General features: G+C 36.8%; 1 pseudogene; it reads right to left on the bottom strand.

The window, feature by feature from the left end:
- Positions 1-635: 635 nt before the first annotated feature.
- Positions 636-14,816, bottom strand: LOC109219214 (annotated as a pseudogene).
- Between the last annotated feature and the right edge of the window lie 10,393 nt (positions 14,817-25,209).

The following is a 25,209-nucleotide window of genomic DNA, read 5'->3' as shown; positions in this document are numbered from 1 at the left end:
GTTAGATAAAATGTATGTTGGTGCTCGGTAAGTATGGCCGGGTGCTAGTCATGGCCCTCCAGTTTGGGTCGTGACAAACTTGGTATCAAGAGCAAGGTTGTCCTAGGGATTGTCTATGAGCCGTGTCTAGTAGAGTCTTGATTATGGATGTGTAGCGCGCCACATTTATAATCAGGAGGCACATGACATCTAGGGTTTTACCTTCTTTCCTGAATCTAGATCGTGCGTAGAGATTTGAGTCGTTAAGTGTTCATCTTTAATATTCACCTTGTTTTCTTTCAGCGATGCCTTCGACTAGGAAGGAAACAATCAGTAGACGGCTTGATACAGCTGCGGGACAGGGTACCAGTCAGGTGCCCAAGCCAGAGCGGGCCAAAGTGAGAGCTCAGAGTGAGATGCCGTTCTCATACCTCATCTACTCCGTCTCCTCCAGAGGATATTAGGAGAACCAACACCTCCAGTTCCTCCGTTCTGGCACTACAGACCAGGATATGCGGGATGCTTTGCAGTTATTGACTAGCTTGGTAGCTGCTCATGCTTCAGAGGCAGAATACAGGTGCTGCTGATAAACCAGTTAGTAACGAGAGTTCGTGATTTTATTAATTTTAACCCTCCTGTGTTTACCGGATCCATCTCTATGTCAGTGCTGCCTGAACATCAGCCATTTTCCGATGCTCGGTGTACTTGCCATTGTACTGGTAGATTTCCAAGTCACCCCATGGTGTTGGTGCAATTTCGTCGGTCATATCAAACCATCTTGGTTTGAACTCATGTCCTTGTGCCTCTCTGTTTCTCTTTTCAGCTCTCTGCATAAAACAGAAAAACCTTTAAAGCACGTTAGTATAAGATGAACAGATCAAAATAACACCACAATTATCTATGCCCCACGGTGGGCGCCAAACTGTTTACCCGTAAAATGGTACAGTTGAATTTGTAACGTAATTTATAGACACATATATTATATTGATCCAATAATATAGAGTAATGAAGAACAAAGCGATTAAAATAAAGAGAATTGAAGGAAAGATAAGCCTGAGCTTCAGAATGTTCCCACCGGAATCAAGAATAATTTGAAAATCTCGACAATACTTGTATAAAGCTTGAGAGAAAGAATAATGTCTTTTGCCTATCAATATTTTTGGGTACTTACCAGCTATGTCCATTTATAAGTAGCTTATAACAAAAATTTGTAAATTCATTAAATATTACTAATATTAGCCAAATATTGCCAATATTAGCTATTTGTAACCAAAATCAAATTTTTGTTTTCTAGTGGGTGTTATTAGAATAGATTGGATACACCTTAAGGGTTTTGAATCTCGATTTTGGGATGATTTGGTAGAGTTGTGAGGTGGTTTGAATTGAAAACTCTAAGTAGAAGATGAACATGAAAAANTAAGTATTGAAAATATTGACCTTAGCAACTAACTCACAAAATAATAATCAATAGGATTTAAGTACTCGAACAACATGACCTTAGCAGCTAACTCATGCATATGGAAGCATGAAATATAATCACAAACTTGAGAATCAGACTTAAAAGCCAGATCCACCTTTTGCCCCCAGGCTTTGGTCTAAGTGGTAAGAGCAGAACATGTAATGTGTGGGTTAGGTGCACGTCACGAATTCAAATTATGTCGCAAACAAAAGCCTGATATTTAAGTGGAGAAGGGCAGAGCAGTGAGCCTATTATCTACCGAGTTTCGAACCATGTGCTGCTGGCCCTCGGAAAATTCTTGGTTATTAAAGAAAGGCGAAATGGCTTCCTGGCCACTTAAACTTGCAGCAGTTTGTAAAGCTGATATATGAACTCTTGGGTTTCACATTTGAACACCTTTACTTGAAAAAATGGCTATTAATAAACACTTGTAATGGTGTGTGTTGTTCAATTGCTGCTGACATGGATTTAATTTAATATTTTGTATAACCACATCATCCATTCATTCACATTTTGTTGACACCTGTATGTTCAAGGTTATCTAGGGATTTAATTAGTCACCCGCAATTATAGCAAAGACGAACATATACAACTATTGACACTCGCATTTTCCGATTAAAAACCAGCTCAGTGTCCCGTCGCCGGCGACTGGCCAAAAGAGCAGCTGCTAATAGGGAAGATGAACACAGACATAACAGCATCGGCAAAGCCGGAATACCCAGTTATAGATCGAAGCCCACCTTATACTAAGATAAGTGCCAATTTCAACACCCTCAATTACCTCCGTCTCACCACCATCTCCGGCATCTCCATCACTGTCGGCTACCTCTTCGGTAAACTCCTTTCTCTGCTTTACTTTTTATCAGTCAAATCTTATTAGTCAACTCTTAAATCAACCAAAACCCTAAGAAAAAACCCGTTAACAAATTATTGACCCAGATCAAATATCTGGGATCCACGTCTGATCCATCGAACAACCGAAACTTAACTTCTAACAAGTCCTCCTCCGACATTTGCAATCGCCCACCACCCTCTTTCTTCTTTACTTTTTTTCACCTCCCAAACCTAAATAAAAAGTGCCAGCATATAGAAAGCAAAGGTTACAGAAATTTGAAGTATTATTCAGCTTGATTGCATTGAATTGAAGCTGGACCAAAACGAATTACAGTAAGAAAGCTAAAATAAAGAGATAGAAATTGGGGAACCCTAGAGCGAACGTGAAAGAAAAGAGAGTATGTGACTGAAGTTGGTCGAGGGTATGAGGATATCTTAATTATGTATGTGACAGTTACGTATATAGGTGGGAGGGAGGAGAAAGGAGAAGGGAAAGGGAAAGATCTCTTTTTTTATTTTTATTTTTTTGGTCTCATTTATATTTTATTTTGATTCTCATATTTTTTTAATAAAATCAATACATTCCACGCGCCTTTGCAGCGTGATTTGCACACAATTTAGCCATGTCAGCTGCGCCGCTTCGACATAGGCATAGTCAACGGTCAAATGTGTTTATTAGTATCTATTGCATCAAGTTGGAATGTTCAAATGGAAAAAGTGCAAGTTCATGTATCGGTTTTTAAAAGCCTTACAAGTTTAAGTGTTCAAGAAGCCATTACGCCTTAAAGAAAAGTCAGATCCACTTTACGTGGAGCTTCAATACCATCAAATGAATCCACAAATAAATGAAATACTTAAAGTGAGGTTCTAAGCAAAAAATGAATAAAGCCTGCAAATTTTCTCTTTCTGATTTATCTTTTATAATTTATTCGTTTCTTTTTTTTTTGGACATAAATGAACTCTTTATACCGACTGATGGCGACTTTGACTAAACTAGTGGTCCTTCTCACGTCTTATCTCCCAAAGATATAAGGTATAATCGAGTTAAAGTGCATCAAATTATAGAATAGCTTTTTGTTACCAGCCATTTATAAAACAAAATTTTGGAATTTCATCCCTGAAAAAAATAAGAACATATGATATATCACACTTTAAGATGCCATCATACATGAACTCCTATAGTCCATTAGAGCATATTTGTTTTTGCAACTTATCAAATTACCGTTGGCATATGATAGAACAAAATTCCATTCAATGAGAAAAGCTGGCCAGACATTAACCTCTTTTAGCTCTGTGCCAGGAAGAGGCTCACCCTCCATGTCACAGGATTGGTAACTCATTGACTCATTCCATTTTCCAGTCATCAGTATCTTAGGTTCCTCATTAGCATTATAAACATACCCATCAACCTCATACCGTCCAGCCCTGCACCCAAAAAGCAACTTTATCGATAACCAATAGTAGGTTGGAAATACTGGTGATTGAATATTAAAGCATGCAGCAAAACATTTTATACTCATTTCCGCATCCCACAGTTATTAGTCGTGACAAAAATTAACAAGCAGGAAGATGTGATGCCTTCAAGTGAAAAGATAGCAAAAATTATGTCCAGTTCATATAGAAGCACCGTAAGAATCATGAGAAGCAGAGAAGAAAATAATATATAAAAGTTCAAGCCAAAGGTTTGTAGCAGTAAAAACCATATGGGCTTGAGAGTCGATGGACGGCAAAAAGAAAAGGGGTAACTGTCCTTGTTTTAAGCAACGGAAAAAGAACCAAAGTTCAGATGAGGTATTAAGATAGGCTTATATACCATAACAATATAATCAAGCAGTAAAAGCAGAACTTTCTAGTCTTTTTTGTTATCACAACATACATGTGATAACAAAAGAAAAGGACCAACAGAAATAAATATGCAAAAGAAGCGCAATAAAATTTGGAAATATAGTTAAGAGGAGATGCCAACATACCCAAACCACCCACAAGGTTGGAAATAGAGCACCGCTTTGTCCCCGGTTGTCTGATTTGTCATGATCATTTCCCCAGGCGAATCAACTCAGGTTCGTCCAAATATTAAATTATTAACCTTTGTGGGAGGGGGAACCAAATCCAAGACAACACCATCTCTCTTAAGGGTCACACGTGTCCTGAATACAAATAAAGAACAAGAATTTCTAGTGTTACAAATTTATTGAGATGTAGATAAGTTAATTGCAGTAATAGAGAATAAAAAGCTGCAATACAGAGTTAATATATTCTTAATCAACACCTACTTTGGAGACTATTGAAGATTCCACAAATCGATATAAAAGAACAGAAAAGAAATCTTTCTAGGTCAGATATCAACGAAGAAACTACATGAACAGAACAAAGCTCAATTATATTCAAAGATATATTCTCTAGCTCTATACAAACATTGTAGCCATCTAAGTTGCTCGTACTAGGGTGCGGGTATCCGATACGGGCACGGACCCGAGTGTCGGATTCAGCAAAATCCAAATTTTAAGATTCGTGGGTGCAGATCAAGGTATGGATACGGGTGCGGCGATTCGGCCAAGAAAATTCAAATTATAAAAAATAGAGCTTTAAGGATATTATAAATTTTGAGAGATATTATGTGAAAAACTTACATGTATATTGTAGAATTCTATCTTTCATTCTTCAAGATGCGCATTATTCTTCCATTCTCCTACGAACACAATAAAATAGCAATTGAATTTTAAAGGTATATTACAATAGAATAAATATAATTAAAAATATTAAATATAAAGTGAAAGAAAGAATTAACCTTTTATCCGAGAAAAAGAATGGCACAACTCTTAAAATAAAGAATGTAACTTGTATTGTAAAAATAAGATCTTAAACAAAGTGAAAGTGTGAAATTAGAAATCTAAAATTTAAGACATAAACAAAAGACTTTAATAATTAGTGAATTACATGACTAATCAATAGTTCAATACACCAAGTAGAAATCACCCTTTTACCAAAAACAATAGAACATTTGAACTTAGCTAACCAAAAACCGACAACGCATAGTCAAGTTAACTACTCTTAGGCCCTAGCTTTCCTCCACAACTTCTTCCAAATCATCTCCAAAGATCACTCCTTTCAATTGAGGTTCATCATTGATAGCTCGGTTAAACCATCAATTGTCTTATATATATCAAATTGATTTCCACCTAAAGTAACATTAAATTAAAAAGAATAGATATATTAGAAAGTTTTCATGAAAAGGAAAAAGAGTTATGCAAAATAAGTAATTGAGAAAATATCAAATAAGAAAATGTATATATACCCAAATCCCAATACTTTCTCGATCCACTTATATATTTTTCCTTCTTGCGAGAGAGCAACCGTAGATTATAGTGTACAAAAAACAAATCTTCGACTTTTGAAGTTGCATATTTGTTTCTCTTGATGTTGTGAATCAAAGAATAAGTGCTCCAATTTCTTTCACAACAAGAGGAAGAAGCTGGTTGAGCAAGCAACTTGTAATTTGCCCACGGAGAAGGAGGATCCTCATACATCATAGCCTCAATCACATAAGACTCACTAAAATAATCACCCCACTACAAAATGCTCCATACTCCAGTGAGACTTGCTTCATTTCATTGTCTTTAAAGTATCTTCGAAAGCATTTGACCCTATTCATTGAGATTTCTTGATCTTCATCAGGAGCTTGCCTTCGAATTCCATTTTCACCTTGATGCCATGATTCGTCATAGTATTTTGGAACCAAAGAGTGTGCCAAACAACGCAAAGGGGTATTACTTTTGTTTCACCTAGCTACAAGGATCTCATGAATTGTATCAAAAAAGCTTGATTGGCCGGAAATGAGATCCATCACCTTGTGCTCAAAGATAATTTTCTTAACTTTCTCAATCATTGTATCCCACATATAATAAATGAGATGAAATTTCGGCACTTCTAAGCACATCTACAATAGGTTTTGTAAACTTCAAAAAGTAACCAATGCTATTCCACCATCTATTTAAGGGATTTTATTTCACGTGCTTTAGCTTCAAGTCCCTTATCCCCCTATAATGCTTCCATTCATCATCCATCACCATATTCTTTAACGACAATTTCACTGTCTGAACACGAGTGGTCATAATAATGTGTGAGACAAATCTTGTTTCGGCAACTATCAATTAGCACAAATTCGAATGCTTTTAAAAAGTTGCAAGTGATATGTCATGATTCACAACAAAGTTCTTCAAATTACTAATTTGACAGAGTAACTTTAATATCCATTTGCAAACTGAGTTGATCTTTCCGAAGGTTGACACATATTATTCCGCGCTAGATTTAAATAATGAACACAAGGAGTCCAAAATACATGAGGAAATGTTTGCTCCATGATAGAACTGGAAAATTTCGTGTTACTTGTGTTATCCGTAATAACTTGAACAATATTATCCAGACCTACATTTTCTATTGCTTTAATAAAAAGTTTAGCAATATATTCCCCTTAAAAATATTGGCCCCCCACTAGATGATGCCATTATATTTATCAAAGGTCATCTCTTAATGTCGGACCATCCATCAGAACAAATCGACAACCCTTTTTTTTCCATGTATCTTCAATTGGTTGCAACTTTCGAGCAATGTTAGTCTTTTCCGGAGCCAAAAGAGTTGTTCTCAACTTATTATATGGGGGAATATCATCGGGAATAGAATTTTCAGCTAGAAACTGTGAATATTTTTTGAAATAGGGAGATCTTCCAAGATTAAACGATAGACCTGATGCGTAAAACATTCGAGCGGCTAATTTATGTATTTCTTTCATAGATGCGGAAGGATTTCTCTATAACTCCACCATCTGGACCCTTCCTTTTTTCTGTTGTAGTAAATAAATCCCCTCCGGAAGAGATACATAATCAGTTTTCTTTCTTGCATCAACTTGAATGGATGATTTATGAAAGAAAGAACTTCCAGGGGGGACTGATTTACTACAACAGGAAAAAAAAAGGGGGGGGGGGGGGTCCAGAGGGTGGAGCTATAGAGAAATCCTTCGGCATCTATGAAAGAAATACAGCCGATAAATTAGCAGCTCGAATGTTTTACGCATCAAGTCTATCGTTTAATCTTGCAAGATCTCCCTATTTCAAAATAGTTTCTAGCTGGAAATCCTATTCCCGATTATATTCCTCCCATATAATAGGTTGAGAACAACTCTTTTTGCTCAGGAGAAGACTAACATTGCTAGAAAGTTGCAACCAACTTAAGATACATGGAAAAAAAGGATGTCGATTTGTTCTGATGGATGGTCCGACATTAAGAGACGACTTTTGATAAATATAATGGCACCATCTAGTGGGGGGCCAATATTTTTAAGGGAAATATATTGCTAAACTGTTTATGAAAGCAATAGAAAATGTAGGTCCGGATAATGTTGTTCAAGTTATTACTGATAACGCAAGTAACATGAAATTTTCCAGTTCTACCGTGGAGCAAACATTTCCTCATATATTTTGGACTCCTTGTGTTGTTCATTGTTTAAATCTAGCGTTGAAAAGTATGTGCCAACTTTCGGAAGGATCAACTCGCTTTACAAATTGCAAATGGATAATAAAGTTACTTGGTCAAGTGAGTAATTTGAAGAACTTTGTTATGAATCATGGTATGGCACTTGCAATTTTTCAAAAGCATTTGAATTTGTGCTTACTGAAAGTTGCCGAAACAAAATTTGCCTCACACATTATTATGACCACTCGTGTTCAAACAATGAAATAGTCATTAGAGAAGATGGTTATGGATGATGAATGGAAGCATTATAGGGAGGATAAGAGACTTGAAGCTAAAGCACAAGAAATAAAATCCCTTATAAGGATGATGAATGGTGGGATAGCATTGATTACTTTTTGAAGTTTACGGAAATTATTATAGATATGTTTAGAAGTGCCGATCATGATTGTCCGAAATTGCAACTCATTTATGATATGCGGGATACAATGAATGAGAAAGTTAAGAAAATTATCTTTGAGCACGAGGGGAAGGATCTCATTTCTGGCCAATCAAACTTTTTTGATACAATTCATGAGATTCTTGTAGCTAGGTGGAACAAAAGTAACACTCATTTGCATTGTTTGGCACACTCTTTGGTTCCAAAATACTATCACGAATGATGGCTTCAATGTGAAAATGGAATTCGAAGGCAAGCTACTAATGAAGATCAAGAAATCTCAATGAATAAAGTCAAATGCTTTCGAAGATACTTTAAAGATAATGAAATGAAGCAAGTCTCGTTGGAGTATGGAGCATTTTGTAGTGGGGTGGTTTATTTTAGCGAGCCTCGTGTGATTGAGGCTATGATGTATGAGGATATTCTTTCTTGGTGGGCAAATCACAGTGTCTAGGCTCCACTTTGCAAAGCTTAGCTTATAAGTTGCTTACTCAATCGGCTTCTTCCTCTTATTGTGAAAGAAATTGGAGCACTTATTCTTTGATTCACAACATCAAGAGAAACAAATTTGCAACTTCAAGAGCCGAAGATTTGGTTCTTGTACACTCTAACCTACGGTTGCTCTCTCGCAAGAAGGAAAAATATACAAGTGGACCGAGCAAGTATTGGGATTTGGGTATATGTATACATTTTTTTAATTTGATATTTTTCTCGATTATTTATATTGCATAACTTTTTTTCTTTTTCATGAAAACTTTCTAATATATCTATTCTTTTTAACTTAATTTTACTTTAGGTGGAGATCAATTCGATATTGATAAGACAATTGATGGTTTAACCGAGCTATCAATGGATGAACCTCAATCGGAAGGAGTGATCTTTGGAGAAGAATTGGAAGATTTGGATGGAGTTGAAGATGTTGCAGAGGAAAGATAGGGCCTAAGAGTAGTTAACTTGAATAACTTGACTATGCTTTGTCGGTTTTTGTTAGTCAAGTTCAAATGATCTATTATTTTTGGTAAAGGGTGAACTTCTACTTGGTGTATTGAACTATTAATTTAATTATTAATAGCTAAATTGTAGATGAAATAAATGTCTTTTTTTTTAGATTTCTAATTTCACACTTTCACTTTGTTATCTTATTTTTACATTTACAATACAGGTTACATTCTTTATTTCAAGAGTTGTATCATTCTTGTTCTTGGATAAAAGGTTAGTTCTTTTCCTCCACTTTAAATTTGATTCTTTTAATTATATTTATTCTATTGTAATATACTTTTAATATTTAGTTGCTATGTTGTGTTCATAGGATAATGGAAGAATAATGCCCATCTTAAAGAATGAAAGATTGAATTATATAATATATACGTAACTTTTTCACAGAATATCCCTCAAAATTAATAATATCATTATAGCTCTGTTTTTTAAAATTTTGAATTTTCTTAGCTGAATCCCCGCATCCTTATCCATATCTGGATCCGCACCCCCCGAATCATAAAACTAAATTTTGTCGACGCTCGGATCCGTACCCATATCGGATACCTGCACCCGAGTCGAGCAACTTAAAAGATAACCGCAGACAAAAGTAGTACTATTAATTGTAAACCATAGCAGTTACAGTCACATAATGGATATGTTCGCCTTTGTTTGGAAGATATTTTCTTGCCTGGATGAAACAACAATAGATGAATAGTCATTTCCTCAAAAATTCAGACAACATGTAATGCCACAATATCCGCCTAACACAAACCAAAGCGACGCAGGTTTTCTCAAAATTGGTATACCTGGTCAGCGAGATGGAGACCCTGATTTGGACCCTCGTGGTCGAGCGTATGATTGTAAAGAACACGGAGTAATCCACTTCTCCTCGACTCGAAATAAGGGATTCAGATGGACTTTATGTTCTAAAAACCTAAGTTACTCTGGACACGGGTGCAGGTATCCAAGACGGGTGCGGATCTAGAGGTCGGATCCTTCATGATCTGAATTTTAAGATTCGGGAATACGGATTCAAGTGTGGCTACGGGTGTAGAGATTCGGCTAAAAATAATTCACATATCTAAAAATAGAGTTATAAAATATGTCTAAATTATGAGAATTATATGTGAAGAACTTAAAAGGTATTTCGAGGAGGAGAAAATATTGATCAAGAGGAGAATTCGAGAAGGAAATAAAAGGAAAAGAACTGACATAGAAATTTTTATACACTAGGAGCCCGTTTGAACATAAGAAGTTTTTCACTTTTTTTTCGAAAAAAATTCACTTTTTCTCGAAATCATTGTTTGGCCATAAAATTTTCATTTTTCACTGAAGATGAATTTTGGAATTTTTCGAAAATTTGAAAAACTCCAAAAAGCTTTTTTCCAAAATTTCACTCATCACTCACAAAACTTCAAAAACAACCCAAAATTATATTCATGTCCAAACACAACTCTAACTTTCAAATACCATTTTCACTTGAAAAAAAATTCACTTTTTTTGGAATTTTACAATTCTTATGTCCAAACGCCCACTAGGTATTCCATTTTCTCCAATTTCACCCTAGCTTTCGTTTTTATTTCAGAAATGGTTATATCTGCCCCGAATTTCTCCGTCGGTTTTGTTCAAAGTACCCAAAATTGGTTGATCGGATCCGGTACGGATCCCCCACCCCCACCCATGTCGTATCGACACGGGTGCATCACCAAAAGTGAAGAGTCCGAGCAACTTAGCTAAAAACTACAGCACATCCATATTTCAGGTATACATCAATACTTCAAAACTTATACATTTGTCGTTGACATTTTAGAAACTTATTCTTAACAACTATCAGGTACAAAGTAAGGAAAGTAGCAAGGAGAAAACAAAAACCTAAAGTTATGATTTAATAATAATTGCAGTTAAAACGTCACCATTTGGACTCAATGAAAATAAAACAAAATTTTCGGATAAGTAAAACCAGGAAGAATGGTAGCAAAGAAAGCATACATCAATTATAACAATTGAGATCTCCATGCATTGACGCTGATCAACAACAAGAGCATACTACAATCTTTGCAATCTAGGAAAGGTACACATGAACTAACCTTCCAACAGGATATACATCAACGGAGTTACCCAAGAATTTGGTTTTCAACTTGGAAGTCACATCATATGTGAAATGCTCATTTTCAGCATGCCCAGCACTCATTGGAGGATGATGGCTGACCTGTAGGTCGTGAAGCATTAGATTCCATCAAACAATGACACAAATGAACCAGTTTGAGCATATCCATACTAGGCTTTAATAAGATCTAGCATATTAGTTTAGCTTAATTTGCAATTGTTTAATAAAAAATGCCAACCGATGCAATATCTATTGTAAGATGTAGGACAAACCAAACACGTGACAAAGCCAAAGAAGACAGCATAAGTACCCTTCACATACCTGTTCGGAAATAAATGTGATGCTACCATGGTTGACCATTTCATAAGTCTCCCCCAAGAATTGGGTTGAACGGTTTCCATGTACGTTGGTAAGCATAGTAGACTGATATCGCCCAAGATGCTGCACTAAATTTCAACCATTAATATTGAGAAGTAGAAAAGGGGTATGCAGAATTTAATCATCCATTGAATTACACAGTTCCACTAACTTGCATATACCAATCGCATGTAAGGATCCTCACATTCATCGGCTTTGTCTAAAAGGTGGGAATATTCCATTAACTGCCACAACAGTTCCAAACTAGAATGATAAAATGTTTGTACATTTTTCCCCTAATACATTGTATACAATGTAATATTAACTAAAAGCATGTAAATCAGCTTCCACAAACCTCTGCCATTTTTTGAAGCATCGTCATGGGCTCAAATATAAGAACAGGGAGTGTTACCATTGATGTGACATCACAACCAATATACTTCTGCATCATCTTCCAGTAACTGTCTCGTTCCTTTGAGAAAGCAAAGGATCACACTCAACGTGAGAAATTAAAGATATACCAATTACCTTCTCAAAAAGAAAAAATTACTATACCATTTCTTGGTGAACATATAATAAAGTGTAAGGCCCCTCCATATTAAATGTATGAAATTGAAAGACACACGCATTTTGAGTTCTTGACTCACATAAAGGTGTTGCGCTTATTTCTTAATTTTATAGACTATACTTTGCTGCTTGACTAGCTAAAATTGGAGTATGTAATACTTTAAGAGGATGTGGGCATCTATTTAAAAGAGCACCTGACATGCACTACTTGCAAAGAAAAGTTTAAGAACTTCATACTGCAATACTTGCACATAGTATGAGGTATGATCGTCTCTTTGCAACTTGGTTTACTAGCTTGGTTCATCTAAGTAAACATCTTCATAAAATTCCGTTCAAATTTTTTGTTGCCTTTCTCAAAAAAAGAATACCATTCAAATTTCATGACCAGCTCCATCCAAAAAAGTGGCAGAAAACAACTCAAATGCAAGATCAGAATTTCTATCTGTGTGTGATTGTGCAGTGAGGGAGAGATATTGATGGATAGAAAGCTCATGAATTATAACTACCCCCATCCAAAATTTGGAAAATGCAAAAAGAAAAAAACTTCATCAGGAAGAAATCCACATTCATGTGAAAGAAAAAAGGAGACATTGAGATAACTCACCTCCTGTTTCCATCTACCTCTTTGTGCTTCCTCTTCTGCATCTTCTTTACCTCCTTCAGGATTTATAACTTCTAGGCCTTCATATCCAAGCAATCTGGAAGAAGGAAAGGCAGTGAATGGAGCAAATAAGTCTGGTTCCTGTTAAGATAAAATCATTCACCACAGAATTATAGGGAAAATTTGAAAATAGTACTCCCTCCGTTTCAAATTAGATGAGGTAGTTTGACTCGGCACGGAGTTTAAGAAAAAAGAGAAGACTTTTGAAACTTGTGGTCTAAAAAGCTTAAGGGGTAAAAGCTTTGTGGGGCCAAGACATTTGTGTGGTTATAAAAGCTTCTCATTAAGGGTAAAATGGGTAAAATGAAGAGTATAAAGTTGAATTATTTCCAATTGGAGAAATGTGTCATTCTTTTTGGAACGGACTAATAAGGAAAGTGTGTCATCTAAATTGAAAAAGAGGGGTAGAAGATAGGAATAAGAAAATGTTATCACCCATCATAAAGAGATTTCAGGGACACTTAAAACAGAAGTGGAGCAGTCTCATCCTAATCCTTCCCTAAGAAGTTGTGCTACCACCGCGCGCTAGATAGTTAAATAAGTGAGAAAAGGAAAGTAACAAATTATACCAGATACCAAATGCTGAAAGCGATCTGGAGTCATTATCTAAACTAAATTCTTCATGTAACACTAAACTAATAGAAAATACTGTAAACCAGTTAAATAAATAGATGAGCAAAGGAAAACTGTCCATGCGAAGTGCAGCTACGGAACTTCTGAGACAGAGTGTGGCACTAGTGCTCAACTTTATGGCTGCTATGACAATTTGTACATCAAGCTAAGTGTTATTTTCAATCTCATCTGCTAGATACTCTAGCAATCTGTGTTAACAAAAAATGTGTTTCAAGTGCTTCTAGGTACATGGCTGTTAGGCTTATCCAAGGCGTATTTAGGGAAGTAAAACTTGACTGTCAAGTTCGAAAAAAAATGGCGAAGCTTGTGTCACTTTCTTACATCATGAGAAAGGGAGATCAAAGAAGTATGGAGCCGATATGCGACGGATCAAATCACAGAGATAACGGATCTCAAGAGGCAAAAGAAAAAGAACCTCGAGCAACCCAGAGATTGTGGGAACTCAGTTAATCACTAGGTTATTAACCCATTCAAGAACAGTTAACGTGCTTAGGTAGTGGTTTATATATGACAAAAATAATGCATGCAAAAGCAACAAAACATTAAGGGGTCACTCGGTTGGAGAGACTAGGAACAATAATCCCAGTACACAATTTGGTATTATCTATCTTGTGCTTGGTGGGTATTTTCATTTCCAGCATAACTCATACCTTAATCTATGAATTACTTTATACAGGATACAACATGGAATAAGTTATACATGTATTAGCTATACCGGTACAATTCCAGCATTATAGTTACATAACTAGCTTGTGAACTAATCAACCCCTAAGAGCTGTAATATACTATATCCTCAAATTTCTCTATCTAATATGCAACTACAACTATAACATAGGATGCTTAACAAGCACAAGGCATACTCTAACAAGCCATGTGAGAACAATTCTTTCAGCTCCCAAAAACTAACATGTCGTAGCCATTACGCATAATGTCAAAATTTTCTCAAAAAAAACACATACAATTACGACAAGCTGTTAACTAAACAACAAAAATTGTTATTAAGACCAAACATTAATATTTATGCGTAAAAGTAGTGCTACACAAGCATACCCGTTAACAGATCTGTGAAGTGCGTTACCAAACGTGGACAATCCAGAGCTCATCGTAGCAAAAAATCCCTTGTTTTGATTCTTCTTTGGACTCCCCATTTCTGCTAAACCCTAAATTCAATTCCTCCCAATTAATTATCAAATTCAATTTCACAAAATCAAATTCCAATTTAGATGAGTATAAATTTTTTGTTTAAAAAGATTAATTTTTTAAAAAACCTAAATTGATTGATGAATGCTGATTTTGTGCCTGTGTAATTTTCAACTTTCAAGTATTTGTTCTATGTTCTTTCTTTTTCTTGAACTTTCCATTATAAGTCTTTGTCAACGCGCTACAGCTTTCGTGTATTGTACGCTCTTTAGTTTTTGCCTAAGGAAGTTGTACGTGGAAGTCACCGTCGTGAAACGTGTAGTTTGTTACTATTTTGAGTCTGTTTATCCTGTTATTGATACTTCCAGATTCAAATAAAATCTCCAACGATTGCATCCATGATTCCTTTTTACTCTTTTTTGCAATCTTTGTCCTCGCACTTTGGAAGAATTTCGTTTGCGTCATTAAGCTATTTATTTTTCTATTTCTTCCTTGTTCTTTTTGGAGTGGAGGATTTAGAGCCCATTTGGACATAAAAAAAAAATTCCTTTTTTCCAAAAAAATTTTACTTTTTCTCGAAATCAGCGTTTGTTCATAAATTTTCTAATTTCACTTGAAGATGCATTTTGAAAATTTTTAAAAATTTGAAGCAGTTTTTCAAAATTTTCACTCAAATCACTCACAAAACTTCAAAAACAACCCAAACTGAAATTTTATGTCCAAACACAACTCTAAATTTCAAATACCATTTTCACTTGAAAAAATTTTTCACCATTAATTGGAATTTTACAATTCTTATGTCCAAACGCCTACTTAGTGTTTCCAATGAAATAGAAGAAGAATTTTTTTGGCAATATGGCCCCAGAGCCGCTTAAACTTGCACCAATTTATCATCCAGATAAACAAATTTATACCTTTCCATTTAAGTACTCCTACCTGACCAAAGAAGTATTAATAAACATCTTTGACTGTGTCTGCATCTCAATCGCGTTGACTTGGATTACAGATCAGATACTTTGCCTTTTATTATTCGACACATGTAATTTGCGGGATCCATCGTTTTTTAAATCTAATTTTGCAAACTTTATAATTTTTTAGTCGATTTTGAAAACTTTTTCTTTCCCTTCACCGTACTTTTTCTCTTCTACCACCATCGCCTCATCTCTTGCACCCCCCTCTCTACTTTTTCCTCTGCTCTACTAGTTTTATGACTTTATCACCACAATCAATCTCAAACCAATAATTTTATATTTTCTTATTCAAAATTTATATCAACTCTACCAAGCCACCATTGTGAACCACCAGTTTCATCTATCGTTATGGTTAGAATTTGCCAAATCACTTTCGGTGAGGATCTCTCTTTTGTTTAATCATTATCTTTATTTTTCTTGCCTTGTCTTTTTCAAAATTCTCTCTCAAAAAACTCATATCATTAAATATCCAAATAAAAAATTATTAGAGTAGTTATTGCTACCGAAGAATCAACCTCAACTCCACCAACTGTTGTCACCGCCACAATTGACCGTAAGCAACTCCAACATCTACGAGATAAGACCGCTTCTTCAATAACCCCTTTCGGGGCCAAACTCTGATATATCTGAGATCTTTTTGAGATTGTGACCTCTGTCCGTTATGCCATCACAGTTATGGCTAGCGAGAATCTTGCTATATGTTAACCATTTATGCAACGTGTACGCTAGAAACGTGGAACAATCACGTTATACTTAGGATATAAATACTTTGCTTTGTTCACTTGTAACACACATTGTAGATCACACACCATATTACTCATCTATATTATATTAAAAGCATGAAAACCATTTGTGAAATGTCATTCGTCTTTTTTACCCTTTAATTAAAAATAGATTTCACACTAGACAAAATAGTCATTTAATTATTTTTCTACTATTTAAGATTTCAAATTCAGTTAAAATTGTACTTACTAATTAATTTTTCCTTATTTGAATTATGTGAAACATCCTAATAATTTGGAGTTGGACTCCAAATTCAACCAAAAAAAATTATTTTAAATGAAATTTTTCTTATTTGACCAACTTTTACGGAGTATATGAAATCCAGGGGTGCTTTTAGAGTTAAATATTGTGATAACGCGATAGGTCATCTAGAGTTTTAGAACCTAGTTCTGTATTTTGAAGCCTCCAATAGCTTCTTTAAGCCTTTCTCGATTTGCGTGCGCAGTCCGGGTATTTTTTCGAAAGACTTTTATGTTAAAAACTGATAAAAATAAGAATTTTGCCTTAAAAATTTATTTGAGTTGACTTCGGTAAACGTTTTGAGCAAACGGACTCGGATCCGTATTTTGACGGTCTAGGTGGGTCCGTATCGTGATTTGGGACCTAGGCGTGTACCCGTAATCGAATTCGAAGGTTCGTAACTCGAGTTATTCGATTTTGCCGAAAATTGAAAGTTTAAAGGTTTAATGATTTTAAAGAGCTGACTGATGTTTGACTATGGTGATACCGGGTACGTATTTTAGTTCTGGAATCCGGTATAGGTCTATTACAATATTTATGACTTATCGGTCAAATTTTGGTGAGAAACGGAGTTGGTTTGACGTGATTCGGACGTTCGGTTGTTGAAATAGAAGTTTTAAAGTTTTCTTGAAAATTTCATTTGATTTGGTGTCCGATTCATAGTTCTAGGCATTATTTTGGCATTTTGATCGTGCGAGCGAGTTCGTATCAGGTTTTTGGACTTGTGTGCATAATTGGTTTGGAGCCCCGAGGGTTCGAGTGAATTTCGGATAGGCTACAAATGGTTTTAGACTTAGAAAATCTGATTTTTCAGCTTCAACTGTCATCTGGTTTGGGTGGATTTTTCTTCTACGCGAACGCGAGACACTGGTCGCAAACTGCAACGACCCGACCGGTCATTTTGAGCTTTTGCACTTCGCTCGCCAGTTCTCGGGCATGACTAGCCCCGTGTGATGTATTATGACTATCTAAATCATCGGTTTTAGTTTTCAGGATAATCGGAATAGATTTGGAAGAAAAATTCTCAGTTTGAAGCTTTATGTTTGAAAGGCTTGACCAAGTTTTGACTTTTTAGTATTCGATCTCGGATTGGAATTTTTATGATTTTTTAGCTCCGTTAGGTGATTTGGGACTTAGGAGCGTGATCGGAATGTGTTTTGGAAGTCCGGAGTAGAATTAGGCTAGAATTGGCGAAATTGGAATTTTGGCGTTTTTCGGTTGATAGGTGAGATTTTAATATAGGGGTCGGAATGGAATTCCGGAAATTGGAGTAGGTCCGTTGTGTCATTTGTGACGTGTGTGCAAAATTTCAGTTCATTTGGACGAGGTTTGATAGACTTTTTGATCGAATTTGGAATTCGGAAGTTTTGGAATTCTTAGGCTTGAATCCGAGGGTGATTCGATGTTTTGATGTTGTTTCGAGCGTTCCGAAGGCTGGAACAAGTTTGAATGATGTTATGGGGTGTGTTAGCATGTTTGGTCGGGGTCCCATGAGGCTCGGATATGTTTTGGAAGAGTTTTTGGAAGATTTTGCCGTTTTGAGCATAAGCATGTAATGATCCAAAGGTCCATTTTTAGTTCTAGAGATCGAAATTTGATTTCGAGACTTCCGGAATTTTGATAATGAATTATAGGAGTGATCTGGAAAGCTTGGTCTAATTTCATCAAGTCGCGATTGGGTTTTTGACGCGAAACATGAGTTAATTGTTTAACGAGCGAAATGGGTATCGCACTGAGCAAATGAGCTCCGAATTGAGTTTCGCTAGAAGGGCTATGTTCGTATTATTATTTGTGACTCATAGGAACAAGAATTATAGAATTCCGAGTTCGTATGGTGGAGTTAGAGCCTTTTTTAGTGAAAATAAATATTGCTGGTGCAGCAGGATCTGGTGCGCACCTTTAGCGACCAGATTTGGCACTTTTACCGACGAGAATGGGGCTTTTAGCGACCAGAATCGTGTTTTATTGAGCTGTCTTGTTTTTTAGCTCATTCCCACATTTTTGGACGAAAAGAATGCGGCTTGGGGCGATTTTTGAGCGAGAAGTCATGGGAAATCTTGAGGTAAGTCACTTGTGATCATTTCTACTCCATAATATCGAATTATCATTGAATAATTCGACTAGATTACATGTTTTTGAGGTGTAAATTGGGGATTTGGACCTAGGGATTTGAAAAATGAGATTTGAAGAAATGGAGGCCGAATTGTTATCGGAATTTAGTAATTTTGGTATGGTTGGACTCGTGGTTGAATGGGTTGTCGGATTTTGTGATTTTTATCGGATTTCGAGACGTGGGCCCGAGGGCCGGGTTTGGCCAATTTCGAAATTTTTGATGTAATTTGATAGTTTCGCTTGGGCTTTGTTCCTTTAGCGTATGTTGATGATAATATACTGATTTTGGTTAGATTTGGAGCATTTGGAGGCCGATTCGAGGGGCAAAGGCATTGCAAGCTAGATTTCGGGCCGGATTGAGGTGAGTAATGATTATAAATGCTGTTCTGAGGGTATGAAACCCCGGGTTGCACAGCGTCGTGCTATATTGAGGTGAAACACACGCTAGATGACGAGCGTGGGGTCGTGCACCATTGGGGATTGTGACTTAGTTCATCCCGAATGACTATTTTTCTGTATAATTGGCAGCTAATTGTTTGATATTATTATACTTTGGGCTAATGCCATATTTGGGCTTCGTGCCAACTGTTTGAACCCTTAGGGGATTGTTAATGATATTTTCCTCACTGTTTGATTTCATACTTGTGCTCAATCATGCTATATTTCCACTATTTTAAAAACTCAGCTATGTTATGTTGTTTTAAACACATTAATTGATATTTTCAAAGATATTTGAGCTGAGCTTCATATTTTACTGATGCCCGAGGGGCTTATGAGATTCTGACTGAGTAAGGCCGAGGGCCTGTATTGTGAGGATACTTTTGGGTCGGGCTGCACGCCGCAGCAGTGATATACTGATTATGATAATGAGGCCGAGGGCCTGAGATTATATACCACGAGGTGGCTTGATATTTATATGAGGCCGAGAGCACGTTTATGATGCCACCAGATGGCTTGATATTGCGCTTGGGCCGTAAGGGGCCCCTCCAAGAGTCTACACACCCCCAGTGAGCGCGGGTACCCATTGTGATGTGAGATAAAGCCCGAGGGGCTGGTATGGTTCTGAGATATAGCCCGAGGGGCTGGTGTTGTTCTGAGATATTGCCCGAGGGGAGGATTTGTTGACATTGTGCCCGAGGGGCGAACCTTTATGTGCTTATCTTTCTTATTTACCTGTCATGTACCTGTTTAATTGTGTAATTGTGCCCGAGGGGCGGATCTTCTATGCTTATCTGTTCTAATTGCTTGCATTCAATTGCTTAACTGTTGAAAAGCCATTTTTGAAGAAGTTTAAACTGAGCTAAGGTGCTTAAGAGATTTCACAACTTCATTTCTTTCTTACTGGTTTTGTACTGCTTCTATACAGCATGTTGATGTACTCTTCGTGATTTCCTATGACTCAGTCTTCATTTATTTTTATTACTCACTGAGTTGGAAGTGCTCACTTTACTCCCTGCACCTTGTGTGCAGATTCAGGTATTTCTGAACCCGGTAGCGGGCATTGGTTGCTCAGAGGCAGAGTCATCGGAGTTTAGCAAGGTAGCTGCCCGACGTTCGCAGCACTGCTTTTCTCCCTCTCGATTTCATTAGACTGTATTTAATACATTTTTGACTCTAGTTGTATTCGAACCTTAGTAGGTGCTCATGACTACTGACACCCCGATATCGGGCTGTGTTGGTTTTATTTCCGCAACTTATACTGTTATTTTGGGATTTTATTCCTATTAAAGATTTGAGTTTTATTATTTTAACTGCTTAAAGTGAATTAGAAGTGTGTCGGCTGGCCTTGTCTTCACGAGAGGCGCCATTACGACCGGGTTTGGGTTTAGGGTCGTGACACGAACACGGAGCACTGGGGGTCCTGCTCTACGCGAACGCGTAGTGTAGTGTAGTGAGGTGGGGGTAGGGAATCTGGGGTGACTTTATGCGAACGCGAGTCCTGTCTCGCGAACACGGAGGTTAAGCACCATTGGCTTTTTGTCAAACATTCTAATTCCTTCCTCCACCACCTTCTCCTTATTTTCCAGTGAGTGGAATCTTACTATAAACACACCTCTGTTCACCTGGGCTATTTTATTTATCCCCAGTGATCCTCATACTCTTTTGAAGTAGCCCTCCATAACAGTTTGTGGTGGATTTGAACCTAGGACGTAGCAAATTACTGCAGATCTCTAGTAGATTATCTCATCTTTTATGTCTTCCATTGTAATTTTCACATTTCCCCTCAATTGTTCCCCTCCCTTTCCGGTAAGGTCATACCCTTCACTCTGTTCCCCTTTTCCTACAATTCCACTCTAATTTTCCCCTATTTTTGGTGTTTTTGCATGGCTTTGTTTTCCTATTGATTCCAATTCACTTACCTCTTCCTCCGTTCGATTTGCCCATGATTTTATTGCCGGCGTGTTCTCCACCATCGTTGATGTCGACGCCACTGTTCTATCCAAATCTAATGGAGCTATACCTTGAATTGCATTGACATTTCGAAATTTCTTTGCCTCCGATGACAGTGAAACTCTTTTTAGGTCTCTTTCGGTTGTATTGAGCTGTACGGTACTCCCTCCTCCTCTAGATTTTGCATTCCTCGCCATATCAGCTGCTGATGAGAGGAGAGCTCATGTTCTAGAGAGAGAAAGTTTTAGAACACTCAAACTTACGAAAAAGAAAGTGGAGGAAATGATGATTGCTATTCAACTTGACTTAAAGGGGTTGGTTTGATGGGAGGCGATTAGTATGACAACTGAATGGTTCTCATACATTAGCTAGTTGAAGAATATTATCCTAGTCACATGGTCATACCTTTCTATCACTATTACAAAAAGGTAATATATAAAGCAACTAACAAGTCTAAGACCACAAAGAATATCAGGACTCGTACAAGTTAAGTATCTTAAATTTTCACCAAGACTCTTAAAATATGTGAGATTGATCTTGTCTCCATCTCCATTCCCGGAAAATTTAACTCCATATTCCATGAGGTACTAACGTGCTTGTAATTCTCCTTTGCATATTCTTCTTGAGATATAAAGATACCATAATTCTCGTGTCTCGGTATAATAATGCCAAGATAGTATGATATTATACCAATGTTTGCCATCTCAAATTTTCTTTTCAATATTAATTCAAACATCCTTGGATTATTTTCTGTGAAGATCAGATCATCTACATTCAAACTAAACAAGTAAAGTATCGTTATTTTTGTTAATTTTCACATAAGGTGCATGTTATGTGGATACTTTGAAAAATCATTTGCTTGGAAGTATTTGTCAATTCTACTATTCCAAACTTGTGGAGCTTGCTTCAAGCCATAGAGAGTCTTCTTTAACTTCAAGAGCTTTATCTTCATGTCCCTCAACTTTATACCTAAAATGTTGATGAATGTAGACTTCTTCCTCCAAAATTTGATTCATGAAAGCTGACTACATATTTATTTAATGGATTTTCCATTGGTTTTGGGTTGCCAAAGAAATTATCAAGCTGATTGTTTCCAAACGAGTAACCGATGCAAATACCTCATCATAATTAATATCGATCTTTTGCTTGTACTGCTTGGCTACCAATATTTCATTGTACCTCTCTACTTCTCCTAAATTTAGAATTATTCTTTAGCTTGTAACTCATGAATCTAATGGTACTTTTGCCTTTTGGAAGTGTGACCAATTCCCATGTATCAGTCTTCTTGATTTTCTTAATTTCTACATCCATTGCATCTCCCCATTTTGGAAGTGTGACAAATTCCAATGGTACTTGTACTCCTTTTCCTTGTATGCCAACGAGTTTGTTGTTCCAGTGTAACGACCCGACTGGTCGTTTTAAACAATTGCGTCAGGTTCGGCAGTTTGAGATCACAAGTAGCTTCACACAGTGTATTATGACTTGAGTGCATCATCCGTTCGGGTTTTTGAGGAGTTCGGAAAGGATTTTTAGGAGCGACTCTCATTTGAGAAGTTCGAAGTTGAAAGAATTTACCAAGGTTTGATTTTGAGCATTTGATCTCGGATTGAAGTTTCGATGGTTCAGATAGGCTCGTATGGTAATTTTGGACTTAGGCGTGCGTCCGGATTTGGATTTGAAGGTCTGTAAGGCAATTTGAGGCATTTCTGCGAAAATTGAAAAGTTGAAGTTTTAGAAGATTGAGAGGTTTGACCGAGAGTTGACTATGGTGATATCGAAGTCGGAATGCGATTTCGAGAGTTGGAATAGCTCCGTTATATCATTTGGGACTTGCCTGCAAAATTTGACGTCATTCCGGATTGATTTGATAGGTTTCGGCACGAGTTTTAGAAGTTGGAAGATTTGAAAGTTCATGAGTTCGATTCATGGTGCGATTTGTAGTTTCGACATTGTTTGATGTGATTTGATACCTGAGCGAGCCTGTGTTAGTTTATGGAACTTGTTTGTGTGTTTAGACGGGGTCCCGGGGGCCTAGGGTGTGTTTCGGATGGGCTACGGGCCATTTCCTTCTATTTTTGGATTGTTGTTCTGCTGGTTATTGGTTTCCTTCATCGCAATTGCACAGTGTGATTTTTGAGGTAGGTAATATTTACTCCACGCGTTCGCACGCTTCTGTCCGCGAACGCGTAAGTCTTCATACCCCTTCAACGCGTTCACGTTTATGCACCCGCATTCGTGTAGCATAGGCCCAACTGGTTCCCTTTGGCGATCGCATTTACCATTTTGTGATCGTAGAATGTTCTTGGGGCATCAGTGCTTTTCTTCTTCGCGATCGCGTGTACCTATACGCGATCGCGTAGTACACTTGCTGGCAGTTGACTTTTCCTTCTTTGTGATCGCGGCTCCTTTTCCGCGATCATGATGTACAAACACCTGGGCAGAATATAAAAGTACTCTATTCCAAGGGTTAGCTATTTTTCATATTTTGGAGTTCTAGAGCTCGGTTTTGAGCGATTCTTCATGGGTTTTTCAAACAGATCAATTGGGTAAGTGTTCTTCACCTAGAATTTATTATATTCCATGATTTATCTTTATTTTTATCATTAGATTAGTTTTTTGAGTTGAGGAAAAATGGGGATATTGAAGAAAATTTTAAAAATTTAAAATGATGATTTGAGGGACGAAATGGTATCGGAAATTGATAATTTTGGTATGGTTGAACTCGTATCGGAATGGGTGTTCGAATTTTGTAAAATTTATCGGGTTTTGAGGTGCAGACCCGGGGGTCGACTTTTGGGTTGACTTTTAGTTTTAGATAAAGATTGAATTTTTATTATCCGGAATAGTTTCTTATGAGTTTTATTTATGCTATGAAGTTATTTAGGCTAGATTTGAGCCGTCTGAAGGTTATTTCACCCGAGAAGTTTATTTTAGAGTAACGGTCTATCTTCTCTGAGGTAAGTGTCTTGCCTAACTTTGTGTGGGGGAAACTACCCCTTAGGAATTGAGTGAATTGTGCAATCTTGTTATGTATAAGCCGTGCACGCAAGGTGACAAGTGGGTACACGGTCTATATGTGGTATTTGACCGGTTTAGATTGTCTAGTGTCTTTCTATGCCTTTAATTGAATTGTCATAAAATGTGATATCTCGTTGTTAGTATACTCTTACATGCTCTATTTGACATTGTTAGTACCTATTGTACTTCTTACTCGTTATTCGGCCCTTATATGCCTGGTTGAAGTTATTGCCTTCCTTATTATCTTATTACCTCTTAATTGTTGAGTTTTTTCTATGACTTTGTGCTTATCTGCTACATGTCCTAATTGTTGTGATTGCATACTTAGTTATCACGTACCTTAACTGTCCTGTCATTTTTGTAAAGTTTGTTGTATTCCTTCGATTTATATGTGGTTCCTTTGTTGTCGTGTACTGAAGCCCTTGATTGTAGAAATTCTTATAAATGGAGTTATTGAATTGTTCTTGTTGAATTAAATTATTGTACAGGGGATCGGGTTGCAAGCCGCAACAGGTGAAATAAGGGAGGTGGTGAAATAACGAGGATAATTATATTGTGATATTGTTATTGTACGGTGAGATCGGGTTGCACGCCGCAACAGGTGAAATAAGGGTGGACTGTTATGGTGAAATAAGGGTGAATTATGATATCGATATTGTGTGGTGGGATCGGGTTGCGCGCCGCAACATATTTTGTTTATTGTTATGACATTGTTAGTGTACGGTGGGATCGGGTTGAACGTCGCAACAAGTGAATTAAGGGTGAATTATGATATTGACATTATATGGTGGGATCGAGTTGCGTGCCGCACCATATTTTCTATTTTGTATTCCTATTGTATTGTATTGGCTTTGGTTCTTTTGTACAAGATTCTGAGAATTTGTGTTTCCGATTTTTCACTGTTTTTCTGAGGATTGAGTTATTGTCATTGACTTATTGCCTTGCCGTTTTCTGAGTTCTTTTCCTAATACTATTATTCTGGTGAATTAGTTTTCAAGGTGAATTCACTACGTTTAGTCATTATCTCATGTCCCGCAGAGTTGTTAATGATATAGTGATTTTAAATAAAAAGGA

The sequence above is a fragment of the Nicotiana attenuata genome, unplaced genomic scaffold (genome assembly GCF_001879085.1).
Source record: "Nicotiana attenuata strain UT unplaced genomic scaffold, NIATTr2, whole genome shotgun sequence".
Lineage (NCBI taxonomy): Eukaryota > Viridiplantae > Streptophyta > Magnoliopsida > Solanales > Solanaceae > Nicotiana > Nicotiana attenuata.
This window is presented reverse-complemented; position numbering and strand designations above follow the sequence as displayed.